This window comes from Castanea sativa, chromosome 3 (assembly GCF_040712315.1).
Source record: "Castanea sativa cultivar Marrone di Chiusa Pesio chromosome 3, ASM4071231v1".
Taxonomy (NCBI): Eukaryota; Viridiplantae; Streptophyta; class Magnoliopsida; order Fagales; family Fagaceae; genus Castanea; species Castanea sativa.
The window spans coordinates 11,136,946-11,164,937 of record NC_134015.1 but is presented as its reverse complement, the minus strand read 5'-3'; the positions used below and the strand labels follow the sequence as shown (position 1 = coordinate 11,164,937).

At 33.7% G+C, this 27,992-nt stretch overlaps 1 pseudogene; it reads left to right on the top strand.

Annotated features, from left to right (window-relative positions):
- The first annotated feature begins 5 nt into the window (after window positions 1–5).
- Window positions 6–27,992, top strand: LOC142627121 (sugar transporter ERD6-like 5; annotated as a pseudogene).

The window sequence follows — 27,992 nt, the reverse complement described above, 5'->3', positions numbered from 1 at the left end:
ACCATATGGGAAGAGAAAGCATTCAAGAAGGAGAGCTATAAATTCCTCTAGTTGCCAAAGAAGAACACCATGAAGGGCATGCCAGTGGTACTAGTGGTGGTGACCATGTTTGTGTCAACACTACTGATTGTGATAATGGTAATGAGAATTAGAGTGGATCTTCCTTGGCCATAGGTGTGGTTGTGCTTAGCACATTGGTTGCTGTCTTTGGTTCCTTTTTTTTTGGCACAGCTGTAAGTGAAATTTAGCTTTAGCATTGAGTGGTCCACACGCTCTCTAGTCCACATCGTCTGTGGTCTGCAAAGACTTTGATGTGTTTATGATGAGTACCAAATTCTATGATATCTAACTATATACGTTTGAAATGGAGAGACTATTGTAACTCAAGTCATTGGAATTAATAATGCTTGAAGAATTGTTAATTTCTGAATCTTCACTCCAATTTGAAGTGTCACAATGTTTTCAATGCTACCACAGTCTATAGCTAGCCTACTAGGCCATGATTGAACATATATTAGTTGAAGACCAAAAGTTTGTAGGGATGTTACATACACATGTATCTAAATGATTTATCAATGGATTGCAGGCAGAGTCTTTTGTAACATTGGAAGAATAACTAAATAAGACAATTATGGAATAGGTATCTTTATGTGGAATGCCTAGATGTTTGATATGCTGACTACAAAGCTGAAAATGGTGTATAATTGATTTTGTAGGTGGGATATTCATCACTGCACCTGCTCAGTCTAGAATCATGGATGACCTAGGTCATACAGCCTTACCATGGCGAAGTTGGGTGTAAAACTATAAAGTGCTTTTTTACTTTTGGCAAATGATATTGTCACTTTAGAGCACTTGAACTATCTTGCTCTGGAAACATCTTCTACTATGAATATAACATTTGTATTATTTTAACCATTTTTCCATTTATATATTTATTTCATTGACATGTTGTATAAATTTCTGCATTTATGCTTTTAATGTCTGGGATTATGGTGAATTATGACAACAAATCTTCATGTGAAGATACCAATATTTGAGCTCAACTACATGGAAAAAGAAGAAAGGTTATGTCTAGAAAATCATTTCCACATGGCTAGATCACAGACACAGTTCATCATTTAGCTTGTGTTTTTCTGGCTAGAAAATTAGAATAAAGTTCAACTATGATTTAAAGGAATGTTAAATACTGTTGGGAAATTTATACCCCGGTTGATAAAATTAACAAGTTTTAAATTCAAGTTGTTAATTAGATTTATTATGTATAAAACTTGTTAAAATAAATAAACATCAATATCATGTCAAAACTAAGTGCAGCGAAAAAATAAATAAGATAAGATATGATGACCCAGAAAAACTAATGAAACCAACCAGTTTCACAGTAAAAAAACTAGGGGGAAACCTTCTTGAAAAATAATCCACTATAGTAAAGAGAAGTTTCAGATCTAGTACAAAACCCTAAGGCGTAAAAATGCAGTAGCTTCTTTCAGAGAGAATAAGGCTTCCGTCACCTTTTTCATATGTTCTCCTTGTATTCTCTTATGTGACAGCCTCTAAAATATGCCTTATATATATTTAGAGTTGTGAGAAAAGAAATCCTACACAAATACAAAATACCTGGCCCAAAAAATCAGATCTAAAAATTCTGATTTTCGTAATCTCGATAGGTACCTTGATAGATAACATCTGTCGAGCCTAATTAAACCTCAATAGATAGCTATCTGTCGAGTAGCTGTCGAGTAGCTGTCCAGCAGCTATCCGCAGGTGTCCAGCAGACGTCCAGCTTTAGTAAACACCTTTTCTTCACTTGTTTCTTGGTCCAATCTTCATGGATTTAATACTAGACTTGAACAACATATTCTTTAAAGTATTAAACACATCTTAGATCTACTCAATTACGAGTAAAGTACGTTTTGTCAAATGATTAGCCAACTACATAAAATAAGTCCTTAACAAAGCTCTGAAATAAGTTCTGAAATTGAGTTAAAAAGCTCAAGGCTTTTAGTAACTCTCCAAACAAAGGTGTAGGTCCTTAAGAAGAAACCTGTGACCGTTTGGACACTTGCTTTTGAGGATACAATTTAAAGCAATTAGGACGAATGTGTCCAGAAACACCACAATGGTGACAAACATAAGGTCTAACAAAGGATTTAGAATTAGCTAAAAAAGTTTTGGATTTCATACCTTTATTACATTTCTTAGATTGGGGCACAATGACAGTCCTTGATCCAGAAGCCGTGGAAGAGGAGGGACTGGAGGAGATAGCATATCCTAAGCCAGTCTTATCAAAACTAGGCTTTTGAGCACTCAAGACCTCTTCAAGCTTTGCACTAGACATCCTCTCTATTTGAGTTCTAGCTTAACTAAGCTCAACCTCAAGATTTTTGACCTTCTCTTCTAATGAAGTGTTCTCCACAATGAGAGTCTCAACTAACTTTGTAGTCTCATCCAGTTTGACTAACAGATCAGCCTTTTCAGTTTTTACCTCATTAAGCTCTTTTCTACAAAGATGAGAAGTCTTTTTAGATTTTATGAATTCAGTGCATAGCTTATCATAAGCTTCCTGAAGGGTCATCTTCTTGGAAACTTCATCATCAGAAGAATCATCACCGTCACTAGCACTCTCCACAATCACCTTATCGGTTGAGGCCGCAAAGGCCATAACATGACTACATTCATCCACATACTCATTAGAATAGTCATTCTCGATGTCACTTCAAGTAGCAACCAACCCTTTATCTTCTGACTTATTGGCCTTTTCCTTCATAAGGTAGTTTGGGTACTCTATCCTCATATGACCAAAACCCTTATAGGCACGGCATTGGATGAGGGCTTCTCATTCTTACCATTCCTAAAGGATTTAGATTTCCTAGGAGGTTTACCCTTATCCTTTTTCCTAAATTGAAGAAGTTTGATAATCTCATCAATTATGAAGGTTAAATCTTCATCCTCATCCTCATCCTCATCCTCATCTTCAGAGTCCTTGATATATTCCTCTATACCCTTAAGAGCCAAGTTTTTACTCTTTCCACCTTTTCCCATTGAGCCTAATCCCATCTCATAGGTTTGAAGGTTCTCTACAAGCTCAATCAAATGAATTTGATCAATGTCCTTTGCTTCTTCAATGGCAGTGATCTTGGCATAGAATCTTTTAGATAAGGACCTAAGGATTTTCCTAACAACTTTGGATTCTGCTATAGACTCTCCAAGGTTGAAGGCAAAATTCACAATATCCTTGAGTTTAGCATAAAACTCATCAAAGGTTTCATCCTCCGCCGTCTTTATTTCTTTAAAGCTACTAGTGAGTCTTTGAAGCTTCACAGTCTTTACAGCCATGGTACCTTCATAGGTCGTCTAAAAAATGGTCCATGTTTCTTTGGTAACTTCCGTGGATGATATTTTCTTGAATTCCTCATTGGTCACCCCACAAAACAAAGCATTCAAGGTCCTACTGTTGAAATTTGCCGCTATGATTGTTGCATCATCCCAATCCATCGGTGATTCCTTTGGCTTAATCTAGCCAACTTCAACAGCTTGCCAGCCTTACCTGTTCACCTAGAGCTTGCAAAAAAAAAACTTTCATACGAACTTTCCAATACGCATAATTAGTTCCATCAAATAAAGGAGGAATCCAAAGAGATTGTCCATGATCCATGACAACGGGGGTCCAGGATCACACTTAGGAAATTAATCCAATCAGAGTGTACCCGCTCTAATACCACTTGTTGGGAAATTTAGACCCCGGTTGATAGAATTAACAAGTTTTAAATCCAAGTTGTTAATTAGATTTATTATGCATAAAACTTGTTAAAACAAACAAACATCAATATCATGTTAAAACTAAGTGCAGCGAAAAAATAAATAAGACAAGATATGATGACCTAGGAAAACTAATGAAACCAACCAGTTTCATAGTAAAAAAACTTGGGGGGAAACCTTCCCGAAAAGCAATCCACTATAGTAAAGAGAAGTTTCAAATCTAGTACAAAACATTTGTCCCTAGACTTTACAATCCCCGTAAATGAACTCACAGCAGAATCCTTCTACCGCTTCAAAACCTCTGAACTCTTCAATATATGAACGCCACCCTTTGATGCACGGATGCCAGTACGTGACTCACTCCTTTGCACGAATCCCAGTACGTGACTCACTCACCAACTTTAGAAAGAAGAATGTTGGCTACAACGTTCTTCATTTCATCAACAATGAAGATCAAGAAGCACTTGGTTACAAAATCCTAAGGCGCAAAGACGCAGTAGCTTATTTTAGAAAGAATAAGGCTTCAGTCACCTTTTGCATATGTTATCCTTGTATTCTCTTATGTGACGGCCTTTAAGATATGTCTTATATATGTCTAGGGTTGTGAGAAAAGAAACCCTACACAAATACAAAATCCTGGCCCAAAAATCAGATCTGAAAATTTTGATTTTCATAACCTCGATAGGTACCTCGATAGATAGCATCTGTCGAGCCTCATTAAACCTCGACAGATAGCTATCTGTCGAGCAGCTGTCCGCAGGTGTCTAGCTTTAGTAAACACATTTTCTTCACTTGTTTCTTGGTCCAATCTTCATGGCTTTAATACTAGACTTGAACAACATGTTCTTTAAAGTATTAAACACATCCTAGATCTACCTAATTACAAGAAAAGTGCATTTTGTCAAAGGATTAGCCAACTACATAAAATATGTCCTTAACAAATACAATTGAAAGGCAAGGATGAATGACATTTCAAACTTTGAATGCAGAGAATAACTTTAGTTGGCAGTAAGGACTATATGACTTGGAGATACTAATCTGATCTTCATAGAAAAGTCATTATTTGAGCTTTCAAAATGAAGTGAAATGTTGTATCGTATTGCTTTATGCAAAGTCCATTTTATTGCATTGCTTCATAAACTATCTTTTGCTTGCCTTATACGTTTTTGTATATGATCTTCTCAACATCTTTTGGTCATACTGCAGTACTCACTTTTTGGTTCAATATTGACAATTGGATCAATGATAGGTGCAATAGTGAATGGCCAAATAGCAGATTACATAGATAGAAGAGGTGTAAGTACTTCACCCTGAAATCATCACTGGTGGTATTATTAAGGTTCAAACTCCACAGATCACTAGTTTTTCAATTTGTTGGTTGTTTTGCAAGGCATACAATAGGCTTTTCAGAGATATTCTATCTGGGAGGGTGGCTAGCCATAGCATTGTCAAAGGTTTTGAACCCCATCTCTCTGTTTTTTTGTGGTTCTAATCATCAATGTTAATGTTACATGCATGACAACCCCTACATTTATCTAAAAAGATGTTTAGATAAGGATATTGGAAATCATTGAGGCAGCATCATAGTTTTGTAGTTTCTCTGACATAAAAATAAGTTTAGATGATCATACATGATCAGAAACAACTATGTCACAACATTGTTTCAGGAATTAATTTGTAGTAAGTACATATATTATCGTAGCTTCACTTCATAATGTCAAATGTTTGGTGCTTGTTGAAAGGTTGCTTGGTGGCTTGAGCTTGGGAGACTGTTGGTAGGTTGCGGGATGAACTCCATTCCTATGTGGTAAGTTGTTGGATTGCAATTTCAATGAATTATCTTTCATGTGAATAGTAAACTTAATTGTGTTCCCGGATAGCAATCAGGTACCTATGTATATAGCAAAATTAACACCTAAGAATCTTCGTGAATGGTTTACAACTGTTCGTCAAGTAAGGCAAAAGTCTCATGAATATGGAAACCGTATAAGTCATTGCCCTGTTCACCTAGTAATTTCCAGTCATATAGTTGATGATTTGTTATGGGGTATCATTAACATATCTAATTGGAGCTTTTGTGAACTGGCAAACGTTGGCTCTGATTGGTAAGCTTCTCTACTCTTGCCATGTATTCTTGTCATTTGAAGGTAGTTTCATAATGGGGCTTCTTCTTTTCTTTAATTCATGAACTATACCATGTCTAGTACAACTTCTTGGTCTATTCTTCATTCCAGAATCTCCAGGATGGTTGGTGAGTTACTCAAAATTTACTCAAAGATGTTTTTTGGAAGGCGTTGGGGAGATAACACTTTGGGGAGACTCCAATTAAGGAGTTAATATAACATATCAGAATACCACTTAACCTAAAAGCTAGAGCCAGTGGGTTTGGGCTCAATTATATTGTATTTAATCACTCATTTTTGTCATTGTTATCCAATGTGGGACTTCACTACTTATAATTAAACAACTTATAAGTCATAACTAATTGCACCACTCACATGTAAATATTCCTACAAAAGGTGCTCTCTAGATAATGCATTTGAATACTAGAACAAACAAAGAGTTAAAGTTTTGCTAATCATTGCTTTTTCCATTATTTCTTTTAGCCAAGTACAAAGAAAGATATCTAAATGCTATAAAGTGGCAAAGCAAATTCAAGAATGGACTGACATTCTCATATGATTCATTTTTTTTAGGCAAAAATTAGTTGAGAGAAAAAGTGTAAAGCTGGCAGAATGCTGATAGCACTCCAGAAGCTACTGAGATAAGAGTAACTTTTGGACTTCAGATGTCAATGAGAAAATAACTCTTTGTTTCCATTTTAACTAGAAAAATTACAAACCTCAACATAGTCTAGAATTTTTCCCAACAATTTTTCTTAGGACCAAGTATTACATGGTTTTTTAATCATTTTATAGGAGTAAACAAAAACCCTTCAACGGCTTTCTGAAGCTAGTATTCTTGACTTATTTCAATGGAAATATGCTCATTCACTTAGTGTAAGCTTTTGTATCATAATCTTTGTAGCACATTTTTTACTTTTTTAGACAGGTTTGATCTTTTTGTGGCTAGCATAAAAGTGGGTAGTGTTGGAGTTGTCCTAATGATACTACAACAATTTGGAGGAGTCAATGGAATTGCATTTTATGCAAGTGCTATATTCATATTAGCTGGTAGAAAAAGGAATTTCTTTTTCCTTTTTCTTAATTTTTTCCCTTATTTAATGCTACCTATAGTTAACAAGAAAAGGAAGTTGAATTGAAGAATACTTTGTCAATGATAGGGTTTTTGGGTAGTATTGGGACCATAGCAATGGTCACTTTTCAGGTTCTTGACTCTCTTTGTAGAATTCCAACATTTGCTTCTGCTTAATGCTTTTTAAGTGCTTGTCATGAACATTCTTCACATTCTCAAGCATATGTGGCTTAATTGTTTTGTTTGTAGCAAAGTGGTACCAGAGACCAAGGGGCGAACGCTTGAAGAAATTCAAGCATCAATGAATCCATTTTTAGCACCAAAAAAAAAAAAATTTGCATGCCTGTATGACGGCACCAATCCGTGTTCGAATATGCAAAATAATTTCCAAAATATCAACTCAAAATTGTGGCACTGAGTGCTAGACTAATTGGTGACTGGTTGTCACAATAAGCAAGGTTTTTATCCCCCCAGCATAGTTTTCAAATGTCAAGATATCTTTGTAGCTTAAATCATCCAAGAATGATTTTCCAAAACTATTGTGGGATTGATAACCATAGCTTGAAACACTGCATTGCACTTGGAGAGAAATTACCTATTCCCCACTTAATTTAGGGAATGTGAAAGGTAATACTGAATTTTTATAGATTTAGAGACCATTTGGTTTGTGGAATTTTCCATTCCTGAAATCATATCCATGGAAATATAGAATTATCAAGTTTGGTTTGTTAGATGTATTCCTATCAAATTCGTGAGAATATAACATTTATGATTCTAGTTGAAATCATAATTTTGCGTCAAGAGTCTTATAGTTCAACTGACACCAACTGGCGTTTACAACAAAAATGTTCAAAGTTCAATGCATATTAAAAATGTAAAGAACATGTAATGTAACACTAGCATTTTCAAAATTTTAATTTTATTAAGTAATATAACATTGCTTAGAATTACACTATATGTTGATAAACTAGAATATAATGGACTAATTGATATTTTATGCTTATTAGAGGTACCAGATATTAATGGCAACATTTGACATGATTAAGTCACACTAAAGATAACATTCAAGTTTGGAATCATCAATTTTTTTAAATGAGTGAGTTGAATTTATGCAAAGATAAAGAAGTGATTTTGTTACACAAGATATAGCATTCAAGTTTGGAATAATCAATTTTTTAAAGTGATTGAGTAGAATCAATGCAAAGATAAAGAAGTTCATTTCTTCAAAGTATTTTTGTCTTTATATTGTTTCTTATTTTCTTGATTATTAGGAAATAATATATGAAGAGATGGTAAGAATTCTTATAGACATTTTTCTTTTCTTTTTTGTGGAGAAAGGACATTAATTTCTTCTTTTTTTTCCTTTTTTTTTTGAGACAAGATAGAATTTTTACTCTAGCCTAATCTAAGTATATATGTGTGTGAAACTCCTTCCTAGAGACTTGAATCCTGGCCTGTACCCCCCACACCCCACAAGCATGTATACTTGTAGAGTGACCACCGCACCAATGGGGAGTAGTGGTTTCTTTTTCTTTGTTCAATCTTCTTTCCTTTTCTTTTTACCTCAATCTAATGTTTATATTTTTCTTTTTTTGACCTTAATGTTTATGTTTTTCAAAAATAAAGAAATGGAAAAAGGAAACACACAAAAAAGAAAAACAAATTGTTACACTTTTGAAGCAAAAGCGTTAAATGTAGTAGAACCCAAGTTACATATTTATTACAGTTACTAATCTACTTATCTAAAAGAAATTAATTATATATTAATTAATATAAAAGATAACAAAATAAATTCAATTAGTTAAGTCATATGAATAAAGCTAGAGACACAACATATTCACAATAGGTAAAAAAATGATGTCTTTGATAGCCCAAATTAGAACCACTACCAGATTGTCATCTATGTTTTAATATAGTTACACAAATAATTAATATAATATAATACAATACAATGCAATATATGATGCTTCTTTTGGGTATTGAATAGGATTGATCTATCGTTACCAACTTACCATTTTATTGTCAAGAGCCATGTAACTTAACTGGCACATCTTGATGTTTTCAAAGAATATATCTAAGAAACAAAAAGATAGAGTTTCATACATGCATGTATAACCTAGATAGAGATGCACAAAGAAATATAATAAATGAATGAGAAATAAATTGATTGTATGGACATGTTTACAAAAAAAGAAAGAGGAAATGCTGGTATGAAGTCTAGATATGATAAAGAAAAGATGATGATGATAATAATAATAATAATAATAATAATAATAAGAGAAAATGAGAAAGATAAGTATAAATATCTAAACAAGTAAGCATCAAATTCCTTGCCCAATTTCTTCTCATGTTCTTTCTTTTGTGTTGGAGAATGTTTTCATGTACCATTTATGTACCATAGGCATAATAAGCCTATATATAGGAGTTATGGATGACCTCCACAAGAACATATATTTGACAAAATTGATATTGAGACTAACTTGGAAGGTTTCTTAGGCGTGCTTTGAAGTCAATATTGGATTATTCTTATTATTAGTTATGATAGTTGTTTTTGCAAATTTATTTATATGTATGTGTGTTTTTCTATTACTTTTCATAAATAATATGTTGATTTGATGGCTTAAATTTTGTCGTATGGATGTTAATTGCTGTAAATTTTTTGGCTTATTTAGTACTTGAATTAGCATTATGTTGTTGTGAGATATATATTGTTGCTAAACGGGTTTGGTTCATGCTACATTTGACTTAGCTTTCATAAAAATTACATCAATTAGCTACTTTTTTAAATTACTATTTTCTTGAATTCACATTCTTATTAAATATCTATTATAGGTTAATCACATGAAAGAATTCCAAACAATAAGTTGCAATCTTTAAATCTGTATGGTTTTTAAAATATATATATATATATATATATTTAATAATTCTAAAAACTATAAGATCTCTTTATAAATTAATGAGTTTCTAATGCTTAATTGCTTCAATATTCAGAAAGAATGATAGATCATAATAAAATTTGGTAAACATGATAGTTCAGAAAGAAATTTATTTCAATCGTGAGTTAAGAAGAAAATTATTGAATATTCCGAGATTAACGATCCCTCATCTCATATAAATGTAAATTCTCACTAAGAATTTAATTAGTGTGATCTACTATTATGTGGAGAAAGGAATATTACTCTTAGTGTATTAAATAATTACTTGAGTTTAAAAAACTAGTATTACAGGAATTGTTTTTTTTTTTTTTTCTTTGGATACAAGATAGAATTCTACTCTAGTATAATCTAAGTGTATATGTGTGTGAAGCTTCCTCTTGGAGACTTGAACTCCGGCCCTTGCCCCCTACACCCCACAAGCACTTATAATTTTATTTTTTAAGTAGCATAACTTTTGTTAAATTTCAATAGTTTAGTCGCAAGAATTGAGGGATCAATTAAAGACATAATTGTTTATTTCTAGCATTCTAGGCTTTTAAAAAAAATTATTTATTCTTTATTCCTATCATTTTACTTGGAGAGTGGAGACCATCAAAATAAGAGGTTCTTACATCCAGATATTTGACATGAAGACCCTAATAATATCTCATTAATTTGGTAATGTAAGTCAAAAAAACCACTGTGAGGAAGGATAGAGCTAAAATCGCCACAAAAATCAAACACTTCAGCCACAAGCACGATTTGAAGCTTACTGGTGAGATTCCGAATAACACAAAATGCAACGGGTGCATACCCAGTGTAACTTCTTTCTTCATAAATCTTGTTCTAAATTACCCAAAATAAAACAACATCCACTTGATCAACACCCTCTCATCCTCAGTTATCAACAAGCTTCTTTTTTATGTAATGGATGTTGCCAGAGGTGCAATGGCTTAAAATACAACTGTCAGATATGCAACTTTGATTACAAAGTTCAATGTATTTTATTATCAGACACCCTTACTCATGCCTGTCATGAGCATCATCTTTACCTCTACATGACAAACTCTCTACCAAAGTGTAGTAGTTGTAATTTTGAAAACTATTTTGTATTCCTTTGTTCCACTTGTGAATTTGTTTTAGACTTAAAATGTGCTACACTACCCCAAGCCACATGGTACAACCAACATGAACATCCCTTCACTCTCCATTATACTCTTGAAGATGACTCTAGTGAATATTATTGTGAAATATGTGGAAAGGAACGAGATCCCAAGCAATGGTTCTACTACTGTGCATATTGCAGCTATCCTGCTCATTACAAATGTAGTCTTGGGAAAACCCCAAATGTCAAGAAACACATATAGTGGCCACCTGTTGGGAGGTGCTACACATTAATTTGACTTTTAATGTGCCCAGTGTAATTTCAACATTCACAATAATTGTTTAAAGAAAGACCAATGTTGTTTTAATTTTTTTTGCACTTATTTTCATTTGGGTTGAGCCTTTAGTTCTTTATTGTTGAATCTATTGCATTATTATGGTTGTCTATTGGTGTAGTTTTGCGAAACTTCTTTCTTTCTTTCTTCTTCTTCTTCTTCTTCTTTTTATTTTATTTTATTTTTTAGAAGAAGCATATTAGATTGTTTATTGGTTTGTGACTAATCTATTTGTAATTTGAGTTGGTTGTGGGTGTGCATGTGTAAAACCTGCAATATAACAATAATTTGTTTTCATGGTAGATTGGAAAAGCTGTTGCCACGCAATACGTTCACAGTTGGGGGTTGGATGGATCCTATAATGTGACTATGTTACCTTTGGATCTTATTATTAGCCATAATGATATTGTTTCCACTAGCTTCTTACTAGAGTATGAAAGACAATAGATGCATATTGATAAGAACAGAAAATTCCTGTAAAAACCAAGCAGACAACCATAAGAATAAAAATTTCTTGTCACAACCAAGCATACAACCAAACGAGACAAGTTATTGTCTATGGGTGCTTGAAACATTTTTTAGTGAGCAGTATCAGTGTGATAATTCATTGAGAGATATGTTATATGGTCTAGAATTGTTTGGTTGAAAATGGGTGGCACATAAGAATAAAGCTTTAGTTTATGCAGCTCATTCATGACAATTCTACATTTGAGAGAAAAAGAGGAATCACAAGAACAAGTGTAAGGGCGTGTTGGTAACGAAAATGGACCAATGCACTGGGTGAACTTCTGAAGGAATGTTTAGAGATTAGATGTGAACATGATTGGGCTTACTAGTCAAGAATTTTATGTTTAATTGGTGGCAAAAGAACACAAAGAGTGTTAACTAAGTTTGGCCTAGAAGAACAAAATATAGAAATGAAATACAGAGGATTTTTTATATATAGCTAAGGTTTTGTCTTTCAAAATGCTAAGCATTTTCCATTTCTTAGATCCCATAAGTGGATATCAGTTTCAGGACAAGTTTCCATTTCTAATTTACTTGAGATGTTTGATCTTTGTAATTATTGTTAATAGTTGTTGATATATCTCGTGTACTTCCCATGTACATGGGTTGCACACCCCTGCTTTTTAATGAATTATTTACTAATTATTTATATATAAAAAGTATTTGAAAAGGAAAATCACATGTCCACGGACATTCACTATTTCTTGTGTTTTTTTGCTTTTCGGATTCTGTTTTCATTCTATTTTAACCTATCCATAGGGTCTCCTGCCAGTTGAGTGGAACATATTAAATCAAAATAAATATGTTTATAAGGTACTTGACCTTTTTACTATCACAAGGATAGTATTCCAGCATGTGGAAATAAGGTTATTTGAGAATGGGAAGTGATGACGATTGTGGCAGTGCTATAACTAATAATGTAATACCTGGAAAAAAAAAAGATTTAAAAAGAGGGGTATTTAAGTAAAATTTTTTTTGTAGGGCCAATTTTATAATTTATAATTATAAGGGAGTTTTTAGAAAATAGGGGTTGAAACCCTAGCTATATATAAGCTTATTAAGTCAATGTTTATGGAGATATTTTGAGAGAGGGGATTACCCAAAGGACTGAAGTAGAGAAGGTTTGACGGCACAATTGAGGTAAGAGCCTAAGAATTTCTTTCATGCAAATCTAAGCTTTATTTGGAATTAGAGTATTTTTTTTTAGTGGGTATTTTGGCCAATAGTGAGACTGTTTATATATGAGATTAACAATGTAAACGAAGGAGGAATTTGATTTATTTTCTCTATGCCTTGTGTTGCGTTAAGTGTAAAAGAAGGCTCCTGGGTCCGGTTCGGTTTTGCACAGGTTTACTGAAATGGGGTTTTGGGGAATAGCAAAAGGTTATAGTGTTCGTGTAGGCTAGATTTTGTATGACATAGAATATAGTACCTTTTTTTCCTAATTTTGTCCTGATCTCAAAGAGAACTAGGGATGAATGGAGATTAAATAATAATAAAAAGTTATATGAGCACACGTATAAAAGATTAGGTGGTATACTTTTGACCCTTTATAGCTATATGTATGGTGTATCTATAGGCTTTATCCCTAGGTACTATTAGTGGCAGAAAGTGGAGGATATATATATATATATATGATGAATATGGGGATTTTTAACTATAAGATAATAGTGGAAAATTATTGGATATTTTTAATAGTCTCTCTTCTGGTCGAGTATTCATATAAGTTTTATTTAAAAATATTAGATTATTGAGTAAATGATATTTGAAAAATTGTTTAGGTGATATATAAGGATTTTAGAGGAAATGTTAGGGAGAAGTTCCTTTTGATATGGCTTTTAGAGGTAAATAACCTTATCCTAATTGGGTTTTATTTTGCTTATATTAATGAATTTTTAATTACTGGAAATTGTTTATAATTGTTAGAGTTTTTATTTCTATTGTATTACTAATTTCAAGTAAAGAATTATCACAAATATATCTGATTGTTGAATATATGATGTATTTTATTTAATTGTTTTTAGCTATACTGATTCAAAGTAAAGAATAAAGAATTTTCACACATATATATAAGCATTGAATATAAGATTTATTTTATTTAAATGGCGTTTGGATCTAGCGGCTGCGTCTACGTTCACGTTTCAGTTTTTTTTTTTTTTTTTTTTTTTCTGCACAGCTTTTAAGGGACAAAAGCTACTGTTCATGTACTGTGCATGAACAATAGCCGCAAAAGTAGACTTTTTAGCCCTTTTTTCTGAGTATAAGTGGGTCCCATGCACTGTTCACGGGACCCATAAGCTTCACTTTTCAGCATTTTTTTAATTAAAAATGAGTCCCACAGTACTATTTACACATTTAAAAATTATTTTGCTACAGTGTTTTCAGTTTTCAGTAATAAGTTCTATCTAAACAGACCCTTAATTGTTTTTTTTTTTTAGCAATATTGATTTAAAGTAAAGAATATAGAAATATCACAAATATATTTGAATATTGAATATATGATTATATATATATGTATTTTAATAAGATATATTTTTGTTAGAACTATGATTTCATATTTATGATTATAAACAATCTGACTATGAATTGATTCTGATACTCAAGCCAATGAGGGTTTTTCATTGGTACTTTGATACCCAAACTAATGGGGGTTACTCATTGGTACTCTGATACCCAGCTAATGGGGGTTACTCATTGGTATTCTGATACCCAAACTAATGGGGGTTATTCATTGGTACTCTGATACCCAGTCAATGGGGGTTATTCATTGGTACTCTGATACCCAGTCACGGGGATATAGCGTGACCATAGTCATAAGATTGTTAAAAATATGAATTACGTTTGAATATTTGAACTATTTCGAGTCCTTAAAATTACATATGTGATTTTGGAAATGTTTGAGTATTTGAACTGTTTTGAGTCATTTAAACTGCTTATGTATTTTTGGAACCTATTGTAAGTTATAGCTTTTGATATATGGAAAACGGACTACTTTCTAAATCATCTATGATATATATTTGTAAGATTAAAGTATGTGATCTATTTGCAACTTATTATTTTAAGACTATGAAACTTCTTTAATTATTTTTTTGAAAACCCATAGTATATTATAATTTTTGAAAACTCATATTACATCTTATTATTTTACAGATCTATTGTTTAATAGAACTTATTAGGATTTTGGTTACTTATTGAGTTGTCAACTCACCTCCCTTTTTCCCCTCCAGTTTCAGATTGGGAAGAATAACAAGTTTTGGGAGTTTTGATGTTATGTTGTGAGCAGGAAAAGAAGCTTACAAATTTTGGGATTGGATGGTCTTCTAATAGTTTTATATTTATTGGCCAATTGGTATTATGTACATGAGGTTTGGATTTTGTTCCTATTAAATTATTGGAGATCTATTCATAAAGAAATTGTTGATGTATTTTGGATTTATTTGATTTAATTTTTGAGGATAAATTTTAGTTGCTAAGAAGGCCTTGCACACTTGTATGGTGCTTACTTTATAAGCGTGCAGTGGTTGTCACGTGCCTATCTTTATAGTTAGGTTCGGGGCGTGACAAATAATGTTAACAATGAAGTCAAGAAAATCTTGTGGAAAGTTAAACTTCTGCAAAGTTTCACTTTTACCTGGAAAATACTGCACGATGCTATAACAGTTAAGGCGGTCTTATTAGATAGAAAGCTTAGCCGTGATGCTGCTTGTAACCTTTGTCACAGAGAAACTAAAATAATGGTCCACCTATGTGTTCTACACCTTTTCCAGAGCTATCTGGTTTGGGTCAGGTTAATCCATGACAGCAAAGTTTCAACCTAATTCACTAAAATGGGCACTTTAAAAATGGCTCATCCAACAGATTTGATATAGAAACCGTTAACTTTGTTTCCCAAACTCTACTTATCACTCTGTAGCCATATGGCATCACAGAAATCAAGTGCTAATGCCTATAATGTTCTCCTAATGTCTAAGGCTTTGGTTTGCATGTATCAACAAGCTTATGCAGAGAATCAGCAGGAACATGCTAATAGAATAAACTCAGACTTCATAACAAAAGGTAGGCCCATCAAGGATTGATAAATTATTTTAACCCCAGATGGAATTTGGAAGAGAGATACCAAATGGAGTGGCACACTTTTGTGGCAAAGTCTAAAGAAGGAAGAAGACTCTTTGTTAGATGTTTTAACATCACATGCTTCAACAGGAAGGTGGTCAGATCTAATACTGCATGAAAAGCATATTTTCAAAACTCAAATATAGCACTAGATTTACAAAAAATGACTCTTGATATCAGGTCCATTACTAGATAATTTGGTTAATGGCTCTCATAAAAGATTGAGGGTTTAAGTTGGGAATTAAGTTTCTATAATTTCTCCACTTATTTATACCACACCTTTCTCTACTAGCATATTTGAGGTTAAAGTGTTCTTAGAATCTGTGTTCAAACCATGCTGCATCTCATGTTCTATAAACTTATTTCTGAGTTGGGTATATTTAATTATTACAACATTTAGCTCGGTACTCAAAAGATATTATGATTTCCTGTCCTGATCCCTGTAGATTGTGTCTTTTGAGTTCTAAATTAATTTTGATTAGTTTTACTCTCTGTTTGATACTTTTAGTTAGTTTTCACTATATAATGTACTTGTCTAGAGGTATTCACTTCTTCTTTTACTTCTTTAGTTCTATTCTTATTGTTAAATTGTTATCTATCATTTCTAAGTGTGTAATTTAATTAATTTCAAAACGGGAATGGAGCTTTCAAACATTCTTGTTTTTCTACCTTTCTCTTTATTAGTTCTTCAATATGTTTCACTTAGTTTAGTAATGCATTTATGAGTGTATTTAATTTTCTCAAGAAGATCAAGTAAATGCCTTGTATTCTACACCATCTATCTGTACTATGGCAAAATATGCAGCAAATGAATCATGGCCACTGAAAATTGATGATTATTTCCCATAAGTAATACTATTTTTCCTTCTACCTTTAGTTGACTAAGCAAAATTGAATGAAATTTACTGCCATTAATAAGCCAGACCAATGCTTGCTAGAAGTTATGCAGACAGGGAAAATGCTTATTGGACTGGCTTTTTCACTAGTTGCCCAGCCTTGAAGCGATATGTCTGAATCCTGAGTGGATATTATTTGGTATGATATCAGTGTCACTCTGGCTTGATGCTTATGTTGAATCAAAATAGATAGGGAACAACTCTTTCCTCCATTCCTCTACACTTGATTTGCTGGATTCAAACGACCTAACATCTCATGCTACCATCCTGGAATATCCTGGTTATATATTCTTGGTGTTTGGTCACAAAGACGTGTTCCATGCAGGGAAGATGATGTTTCTTGATCATCAATAGGTGGAGTTTTCTCATCATTTATTTGGGTTATAAACATAAATGAAGCAAAATTCCTTCTGTTAAAAATATGCAGCACGACAACTTGAATATTTGGCTGGAAAGTGATCTGATGGTCTCAAATCTGTCAGCCTGGAAGATGCTTTAGGGATTGCACAGCACCATGATGCCATCACTGGTAATGCTAAACAACATACAAACAATGACTACACAAACTGTGTGGCTTTTGGAGCCTCTGAGGCGAGCAGCTAATCTTCATTTGAACTTGACCTTCTGAGTCATGTTTTATAGTCTTTGCACCATTGTTATTGTATAATACATCTTTGTAAGCTATCCTTTAAAAGGCAACAAATTTTTATAGGCAGAAGCTATTGTAAATGCTGCCCTGTCATGCTTCTCTAATAAGAAATGAAGAGATCAATATACACAGCCTGCAAGTTATATTTTTGGTATTTTTGAAAGCCCAAGTCTAACTTTTGAAAAGCAAGATGGAAGACACATATGGAAAGGAAGATCAACACCTCCTTGGTAGGTCTCTCTAGTAATAGAAGAATTATTCTTTTGTGTTATGACAGTTCCATGAACCATGCTAGCAGAAACAAAGGCCCTTGCAAAGTTAGCTTCATATGGTTCTATGAACCTATTATGGTCTTGTGGAAACAATGGGGCAAGTAAATTAACTAATCTTCTTTTCTGTATTTTTCGTTCTTGCTATTCTTCATTGCTTAGTACCAAAAACAAAAGCAAAAAAAGCTGAGAAATAGATAAAAATAATAATTAGGTGGGAATTAAGCATCCCAAATTCTCACTTGTTGTCCAATACAGACAATCAAATCATTTGCATGATTTTTTCTATTGTACAATTAAGTCAGCATTTGAAAGCCTCCAAATTGCGCATACAAATAGAACAATTGCATTTAGTTTTTTTTATTTTATTAAATACCCTAAGATATTATCACTCAAAATCATGCAGAATTAAGCCGAAGAAGAATTTCATGCAAGTTACTTCATTTGTCTAATTAGTGAACGTGAGATTGAATCACACATAAATACCATTCAGCAAAAAAAAAAGAAAAAAAGAATCACACATAAATACTAGCTCCAAGTTGGTATGCATTAAAAAAAATTGTTAATGGAGCCTCCAACAATGTCCTCTTTCTAGCAGAAGCCTCTAGTAAGCATTTAAGAAGAGGCTAGGCTTTCTTAACTGCTCATAATCTTAGAAGCTTACTTTTATCATGCAAACCTTTCATCAAGCCAAATGCTTTTATGGGAGTACTGGGTTGATTGCATGCTTTTGGATATGGGTTTTGGTCTATTATGTTATTGAGATTTTTGGCTGTAGACAGTGTCGGAATGTACCATTTATTTTAAAGACTATAAGTCTTGGAGATAAAATGTCTTATTTTCTTTTCTTAGTGATTCAATAATTTGAATTTCTAACGTATCAATTTGTCGAGGCAAAAATGTATGAACAAGTTCACATGGTCCATAATAAAAGACAAGTAGTATTTAGGAATTGAGCAAAGTTGAATTTTGATTCTATTAAGCACACCAACTTGCACACATGGCACACAGGTGAAAAACAACTAAGATCGTGTGTCATGTCTTCCACACAAGATTTTAGCTGTTTTTCTTATGTGTGTATGGACGTGTGTGTATGTTGGTGTGTGAAATAGATTTATTTTACTGATTTTTAAATCATACTACTAAAACTCTCTCTTAGAGAGACCACTCCAAATCAATAGTTTTATTCCCAACTTCCATGTCATCAAAATACAAAAAATCATCAAATTGGAATCATATCTAAAAGCTCGGATTTGTGTTAAAAATACAAGAATTGTTTAGACCCCAAAATAAAATATTATGGCTTGGTTGATTTTACTCTAACTTATACTAAGTGCAAAAGAGAGTAAATGTGAGCGAATAAACAAAATAACTACTCTAAGCCATATTCAGCAATACACAACAATAAAATGAAAGTTAAAAGAGTAGGGAAGAGAGATGCAAACATAAGATAACACGCCGATGTGTTATCGAAGAGGAAACCGAAGAACTCGGCGAAAAACCTCTCCACCGCCCTCCAAGTGGTAAATCGATCCACTACAGAATAAAGTTGGAGTACACGAATAACAAAAGACCCTCCAAGCCTAGTCTACCCAATGTACTTGAGCCCTCAAAGATCTTGCTACTAACAGACTTCTCTGAGTCATGTCTTTTCTAGCTTTCCGGATCCCGCAATACGCCCGATTGCATCCGCCAAGTCTTACCAGCTTCTTTTGGAAAATCCCCAAAGCTTCCCAAGTTCCAAAACACTCTCTACACTCTGAAAAGGTGTGGGTTGTGTTTGGGTACAAATCTCCTCTCAAGGTATGACAATGGGAGAGGGAAGGAGAGGAGGCTACAATAATTTTTCACTAAGGATGGGTAGCTCTCTCTCTAAAGGATGAGTGTGTGTTGTAGAAAACCTATCTAGGGTTTTTTCTCTCCGAATGGCCTTCTTACACATTTGTAGGTAATGAGGGTATATATAGTATGAGTGAAGGGTAAAAAAGTCACACTTAAAAAACCTCCAAGCAAAGAGTTTCACGAGTGTCTCGCGGGAAGGCTTTACCAGCGATACAGTCGCGAAAACCTTCAGGCTGGCACGACGCTTCAGCTTCCAACGTGTGCTTCTCACGTGGCTCTTTCGCAGGTTAGCATCTAGCAAGACAGTCGCGAAATCCACTAATCTTCAATTAAGCTTGAATCTTCACCAACTTAATACTAAACCCAATACAATAAAATCCCACAAAGTACAAGGAACAAATTAAAGCAAATACAACACTTTTTGTTATGGAATAAAACCAACATAAAACATAGTTGTAAATCACAACTTTACAATATCATACAACTAAAAACACACAAATGCTTCAATATTCTACCTCATTCCACATATTGATGCACAATCAAATTCATAATCATTGATAGAAATTTTCCCTTTCAAACACTCTGAGCCGTAAGCTCTGATGCATCTCACATGAAGAATTATGCATACAACATTAAAGATGACAAGACTTGTGTTACCCAGAGAAGTTCAGATGCATCTCTGCCTTCCACATGGACTCAAATACATCAATCTAATTAACAAAGCGAGTTAAAGTTCCTTCATTGGAAAACCATCATGCCCAATCTTTTAATGATTCCTAGACAATGTCCTTGATTTTTATTTGTCTGCAAAATTAACTCTATTCCTTGTAATTTCAGTTAGCAAGAAAAGTGGAGCCTTTAAGTTTAGTGAATCAGTTTGAATACAAGAAAGTTATAGAATAAAGTTCTGCAGCATCAGAAGCATATTGCTATCAAGATTCTATAAAAATCATGTTTGCATTAAAGATTAATGATGGTGATGCTTCTCTTTCCCGGTTTGGATTTTCAATTGAGTAGGGCATACACCAAAAATAAACTAGCTTATTTATTCAACAACAACAACAACACAAAAATCCTAGCCTATCTACTTAATGCTATCTTTTAGTTACAAACTTCAATAATTGTCTATTTAAACAAGCTATCATATCCATTACTTTAAAAGAAATACTAGTCTCAAATACTTTTACCGTTCCAGATTCTCTTTATTATTCCCGATTAATCAGCAATCAAATAAACCGTAGAAGAAAGCCTAATTTCAAATGCTTTACTATAGAACTAGTGTTTGGCCAATGTCATGAAGTCGGATTGATATCACTAACAGAGGCTATCAATTTTCATAAATCATATAATTTTGTATTAGGATGTCTAGAAGAAATAAATTTTAACTGTTTATGCTTTTGGAAATTAATCCAAAATCCCAATGGAGATATCCATAAAAGTTTTGTTGCGTGATTAATGTTTTGTGGTCAAATGACTGTAAACTAGGTGTGGACTTGGAACCCTTGGCTAGGGAGATAAATTATCTAAGCTATGAGCTTAAGAACCTTATCACTAACCAAATATAGTGAGCTAAGCATCATCCATGATAAAATATTGCACAAATTAGATTGCTGCCATTGTGCAAGAAACCTGGCTTACCTTGCTGGAAAAGGGTTCATAGCTGTCTGCATTTCTTCAAGTGTTTGCCCCTTCGTCTCTGGTACTAGCATTGACAAAAATAGAACAGTCAATCCTGATATATTTGAAACTTTCACACTAGGCAATAAAGTGGACTAAAAAATTTGCACTGGACAATGGAGAGAGAGAGGCATCACCTGCTGACCTCCATTTCTTTAAGAAGTTATAAACATATAACACAATACAAAAACTAAACCAGTTTACCAAAAACACAAGGTTTCCAGCTGAACCCTTCATGTTTATTGGAAATATTTGGAATAGTAAACGAAAATTGAATTAGAAGCCATGCTTTAGTGGACTAATTTTTGAAGTTCCCATTGAAGTATCCAGAGTTCATGTTGTATATAAAGGTATATACAATGTAGGTTGTAATATATTTAAGATTAAATAGGAGAGATTTCCCATTGAAAGTGCAGCTAAGTCTTGGTTTAATGAGCTATGACTCCTGTTTGATGGCCAAAGTTGTTTTGATCAATTGAGATATGGCTCGATAAGTTGAAGCCTGTATAATATGAGAACCCTGATCTTTGTTCAATTCCTGGCTCGGTGACAAAGGAATTCTTGGTCGATCGTAAAAACTGTTTTTCTGCAGTTTTCTAGATGGAGATTTTCTGGTTTGTCAAATGGCTAATATTCTATGTGAATATTATAGTCAACCAAAGTGACTCTCCAATAGTGTTTTTGAAGGGGCATAACCCCTTGGTTATAAATAGGGTTATAAATAGTGATCCATATTCATTTTTGTAACTACCTCCTTTAACCATTTTTCATAAAAATTCACAAAATTATCTCAATAATACTACTTGAAGAATTCCAAGCTTAGTTTTATCTAGGAACTAATTTATAGTAACCCTTTAGTATCTTTTATATAGGGGCAAATTAATATCGTTTAAGAATAGCAGAGTGATTGTGCCTTAAGCCTTTTGCTATCTATCTATTTATTGTTATTCCTTCATTGTAATCATATACTTTTCCAACAGTTCTTGCACGATAACTGACCTCTGACATTATGAGCCTTGTTTTTCCTGCAAGGCCTAGTCCAATTGAGAAAAACAGCACAACTGCACAAGATACTATATTCATTGTCAAATGTCATGAAACAGCTCCCTTTTGTCTAACCGTTAACAATTTCAATCCTGGATGCTTGAAATATCCCCTTTTCTGAACATTAATAATGTTTTAAGTAATTAACAAGCTCTAGGTTTGACTCGGCCAGCAAACTTCCTCAACTTTTAATTTCAGAAGAGGAAGGTTTTTATTTTTTATTTTTTGTCCACTACAAGAGAAAGTGTGTAAGTAGTGGCGCATGATATGTCTATTAGTATTGTGTAATGAGCCTCTAATAAAATATCAGAATGACTTATCATGCCGAATATGTTAATGTGGGAATTGTGAGTATTTAAAAAAAAAAAAAATTTTGTGGAATTTATTTATGGCAGAATAGGAAAATTGTGGGTGTTAATTGATTTTACTGTCACTTGCTTTACGAAGTGATGTGGTTATCTTGTAGTGGTAAGTAAGTGGTACCAAAAAAAGAAACCAAAGAATGTCCCCACGCTAAAATTACGTTACCAGTATATCCCTACAAGTACAACCACCATAGCAGAAGTGAACTCCTTCCACCATTGAAGGTCCTGATCACAACAAGCTTTACATCTCAGGAAATGACACATAAGGTAAAAGTAGCAAACAGTATCCAAAAGAGAAGAGCATGGAGATTGAACATATTCTAGAAGGAACCTGCAATAAGAATGACAACCCTGTGATGAAGCAACCCAAGCATGTCCCCAATAAACCTGTAAGTGTTAGCATTAGATAAAAGTCAGCCTCATCAAAACACACAGATAAAAAAGTGTCTCCCCAATTGTAACATTAAAAGAGGTTGGTCATTGGTATCTGCATTGAAGATATACATTGTATCAGAATCACATCAAGTTAAAAATTGTACTTCTTCTTTTCTTTTTTTCTTTTTTTTTCATATTATGTATAGAAATCATATTAGGAAAAGAAAACGTAGATAAAATTTCATATCACTGGTTTATTGCAGGTTTTTCAGCTAAGGTTGGGAGTATAGTAATGGCTGTTGTCCAGGTTCTTGGCTTACAAATTACAATTTGAAAAATCTACCCTTTTGGGAGCTGTTGATTGTTGAAGGGGTTGTGTATAATCCTGAAAGAAAGGAAGGCCAATCATTTGAAAGCTGTACCAACAAAAGTATCAATTCGAAATTTGTGACTTTCTAATTAAAAACATTTCAAAAGTTACTCTAAATCTCAGTTGCTTCCTGAAAAACTAAGGCTAAGGTGCTGTAGCTGATGGGCTTAGGTGAGGCGTGGGCCTACTGTTATGAGTGAGAACTTGGGCTTACCGGAAGTGTGTTTCGTATTGGTGGGTCTCCAGCAACTGATGGGCTTAGTGGATTGGGCTGTATAAGGTTGGATGAAAATTAGGCCTAAATTCAAATAGAGCAGATTGGGCTTCCTAAATGGGCGGGTTGACCTGGCCCAAACCTTATTTCTTCTCAGCCGAATACCCACTCTCCTCTTAATCTAGAATGTTCCTAACCTTTCTTTTGTTTGTCTGGTTATTTGTGGATTTGATTTTGGGATTGGGTTTCGGGTTTGTTAAAACAAGTGGGATTCAAAATATGTTTGACCCGGTACTTTTTTTCTTAAATATTTCAAAGACTTATGCTATTTGGCAAAATATGCCAGTGGGTTTGTTTGTTGGATTCCGGTGTATGGATATTTTTTGGGAGAATGGGGTGTATGGAAATTTGGTGGCTTTGGTTTGGGGAGATGGGTATAGGTGTATGTTTGTGATTATGTTTTCATGTGTTTATGAACTGTGTCTGTGTGTATACAAATCATGCAAAAAGATATGTTGATGAAAATGTACAGCATCATACATGAAACTGACACTAACAGCCATATAAGAAAGAAATGAGAAGAGGGTAGATATATATTTCCCATTTTCTTGTCATTTGTATCTCTTGTTCTGCTTCTCTTCTTTTCCTGTGTTGCTTGTTTGACATTTTGAGCTCAGGCTGGAAGTAGACATGAAGCTCTAAATTAGGAAGTAGATAATTAAGAAAAAGAGAACCAAAACAATAAAGAGGAGAAAGCTTATTGGGGTTTTTGAGTGTTCTCTGCTTCAGAATGTTCTGTTTCCTCTCCCTCTGTTCTGTTTCTTTAGTGTCAATGATTTCTCCTTTCTTTGTCTCGTTTGATGCTGATGTTGTTGTTGTTGATGAGGGTTAAGGTATATGAAAAAGGTGGGGTTTTTCTGTGTCTTCGGGTTTGTAAAAGAAAGGAAGGTGTTTTTTGGTGTTTTCTGTTTTGGCTTCTATTTTCTGGAGTTTTGGAGAGCCTGTGATATGGCGGTTTTTCTTGTGAGACTTTTGAGTAGGAAAGGAAGAAGGTTTTTTGGGTTTTTTTTTTTTTTGTGTTATGACAGTTCCAGTAACAATGCTAACAGAAACAGAAGCCCTAGCTTCGTATGGTTCTATAAACATATTTTGGCAATGCTAAACAGCATACAACCAATGACTACGCAAAACACATGGCTTTTGTAGCCTCTGAGGTAGGCAGCTAATCTTCATTTGAATTTGACATTCTGAGTCTAGTTTTATGTACTTTGCACCATTGTTATTGTATGATACAACTCTGTAAGCTATCCTTTAAAATGAAACAAACTTTCATAGGCAGAAGCTGTTGTAAAAGCTGCCTTGTCATGCTTCACTAATAAGAAATCAAGAGAAGAATGTGGTTCTATGAACCTATTATGGTCTTGTGTAAACTATCCTTGCAAAGTTAGCTTTATATGGTTCTATGAACCTATATGGTCTTGTGTAAACAATAGGGCAAGTAAATGAACTTATCTTGTTTTCTGTTATTTTTTGTTCTTGCTAATTTTCATTGCTTAGTACCAAAAACAAAATTAAAAAAAGCTGGGAGATAGATAAAAATAATAATTAGGTGGGAAGTAGGCATCCCAACTTCTCACTTATTGTGCAATACGGCCAATCAAATCATTTGCATGATTTTTTATATTGTACAACTAAGTCAGCATTTGAAACCCTCCAAATTGCGCATACAAATAGAACAACTTCAGTTTGGTTTTTTTTTTTTTTTTTTTTTTCGTGATTCTTAAATGCCCTAAGATGTTATCACTCAAACCATGCAGAATTAATCCGAAGAAGAAAATAATGTAAGTTATGTCATGTTAAAGCTCTTGCTGAAATGATGATTTCTGATTTCAGGGTTATTAAAAAACATAAATCATTAGCAGACTTCAAAACATGGACAATTTTCCTTAAATGAAAAACAAATTGATGACTAAAATGAAGTTCAACTAGCTGATCATCCCTGTTGCAAATTTTGTCGACTAAGATGAATGTTCTCCAGCATAATGAATCCAAAAACTCACATAAAGAAATAAGGCTAAAAAGAACCAAGCAATCAATCTAGCATGTATATCAAGTGAGAAAGCATGGTAGTTGCTTTAAGAATAAAACCAAGGAAAATATGGTGGCAGTTAGAAACGCTACAACTTTGTGCCATTATCTTCACAAACCTAAAATAGAGGCTATCCACAACCTTGCTAGTATTTGTAATGGTTTCCAGTGTTGCCGAGTATAATGCATCTGTCAAGCATTGGCTGACATGCTCAAATGATGAATTTCTTTTTTTTGCAGGCAAAGATTGGTTGAAAGAAAGAGTGTGAAGCTGCTCTACAAAACCTTAGAGGAGAGATTGCTGATATCTCTCAAGAAGCTGCTGAGATTTGAGCAACGTTTTGACTTCAGATGTCAATGAGAAATCTCTTTGTTCCCATTTTAAGTAGAAAAATTTAAACATAGTCTTGAATTTTTCCCAACATTTTTTATTAGAAACAAATATTGATATGGTTTTTGAATAATTATACAGTAGTACATAGAAACCCTTCAATGGCTTTCTAGAGCTAGTATTCTTGAATTATTCCAATGGAATTAGGCTCATCTCATTGTAAGCTTTCTATGTTGATCTTTTGTGGCTAACATGAAGGTGGGTTAGGTAGGAGTTTGCCTGATGGTACTACAAGAAGTTGGAGGGGTCAATAGCATTGCATTTTATGCAACTATATTCATATTAGCTGGTAGAAAAATACTTTTTCTTTTCTTTTTTGTTCCTTTTTTATTCAACCTACAGTTGACAAGGAATTTGGAAGTTGAATAGAGAAATACTTTGTCTATGACAGGGTTTTTGGGTAGTGTTGGGACTGTGGCAATGGTTGCGGTTCAGGTTCTTGACTCCTTTCATGTAATTCCAACCTTTGGTTATGCTTAATGCTTTTTTAAGTAATATAGATGATTTTGTACAGATTCCAATGGCAGGATTAGGGGTACTTTTTATGGATAAATCTGGACAACAACTACTTCTATTGGTAAGAAGGTTGAGAAATCAGTACTTGTGTTATGGAGTTGAATAAAAATAATTTTGAGTCCCATTCACAGATTTCTGCGGCAGGAACATGTTAGGCTGCTTTCTTGAGGGATTGTCATTGTTCTTGCTGGTTTTTTCTAGAGAAAAATCTATTTCTCTTGAATTCTATCTTCATTGTTTCATTTGAATATTTGATGAAGCTTCAATTATGCAGGATCTGCAAACATGGAACAAGATCACTCCAATTTTAGCGCTTGTTGGTGTACTAGTATTGCAATCATCCCAAGGACAGTTCTTTCTTCTTTATACTATACCAAAGGAAAAACAGAAAGTGGAAAAAAAGTTTCTTTTTGCTTTTATCTCTAACTTTCATATCTTTGTTCAGTCTTCCCATTACAACGAGTGTGGAAGTCCTATGAAGTTTAATGCTCATTAAATGGAAGCCCGTTTACTACCTTTACCTGTGGTTGTAGTTTCAACCCGTTAGAAGCAATTCAAAAATACTATTTCCCCCTTTGAAAGAATGAATATTTCCCTCCACGGAATGAGTATTTCTGAAACAGTATCAAGTTTGTAGGTTCTTGCGTAAATTTGTGCTTTTTTATATCTGATTTTAGCTATCCATTACAGGTCCCAATCTATGTTCATGGTGCAATTGCTTTTAACATTTGCATACTGTCTTGAAGGTCAGAATTCCAGCATCATACACCAATTAATGTTAACTATTGGTTTGAGCCAAATCCTTAAGAGGTTTAAAGATTGATAAGTTGAATTTTGTGGATCTATTTAGTTCTGCAATCAGGTATACACAGGATCCTTCTCATAAGGCATGGGGGGAATTCCTTTGGTTATAATGTCAGAGCTAGACTTATCTTATTAGATTTGAAACTCCGTCGTTTCTAATCAAAATAATTGCTATGAAAGGCTTTGGTTGACTGAAATGGAGTTGTTTGTGTCTCACATAAATCGCATAAACTTGAAGGGCTCGGCTGGTAACCTTGTGACATTGGTTAGCTGGTTGGGTTCTTGGATTATCTCATATGCTTTTAACTTTCTAATAGATTGGAGCTTAGTAGATAATGCCCAATTAGTCTCAATCTTTCAATAGAATTGTTATATTGGGTACAAACTACAATACAATCATTTTAGTTTTTAATTTATGCTTATCTTTTGTCAGCAACGTTCTTGATATTCTCAAGCATGTGTGGCTTAACCGTTCTGTTCATTGCAAAGTTGATTCCTGAGACCATGGTGTGAACACTAGAAGAATATCAAGCATCAATGAATCCATTTTCAGCAAAAAGATAA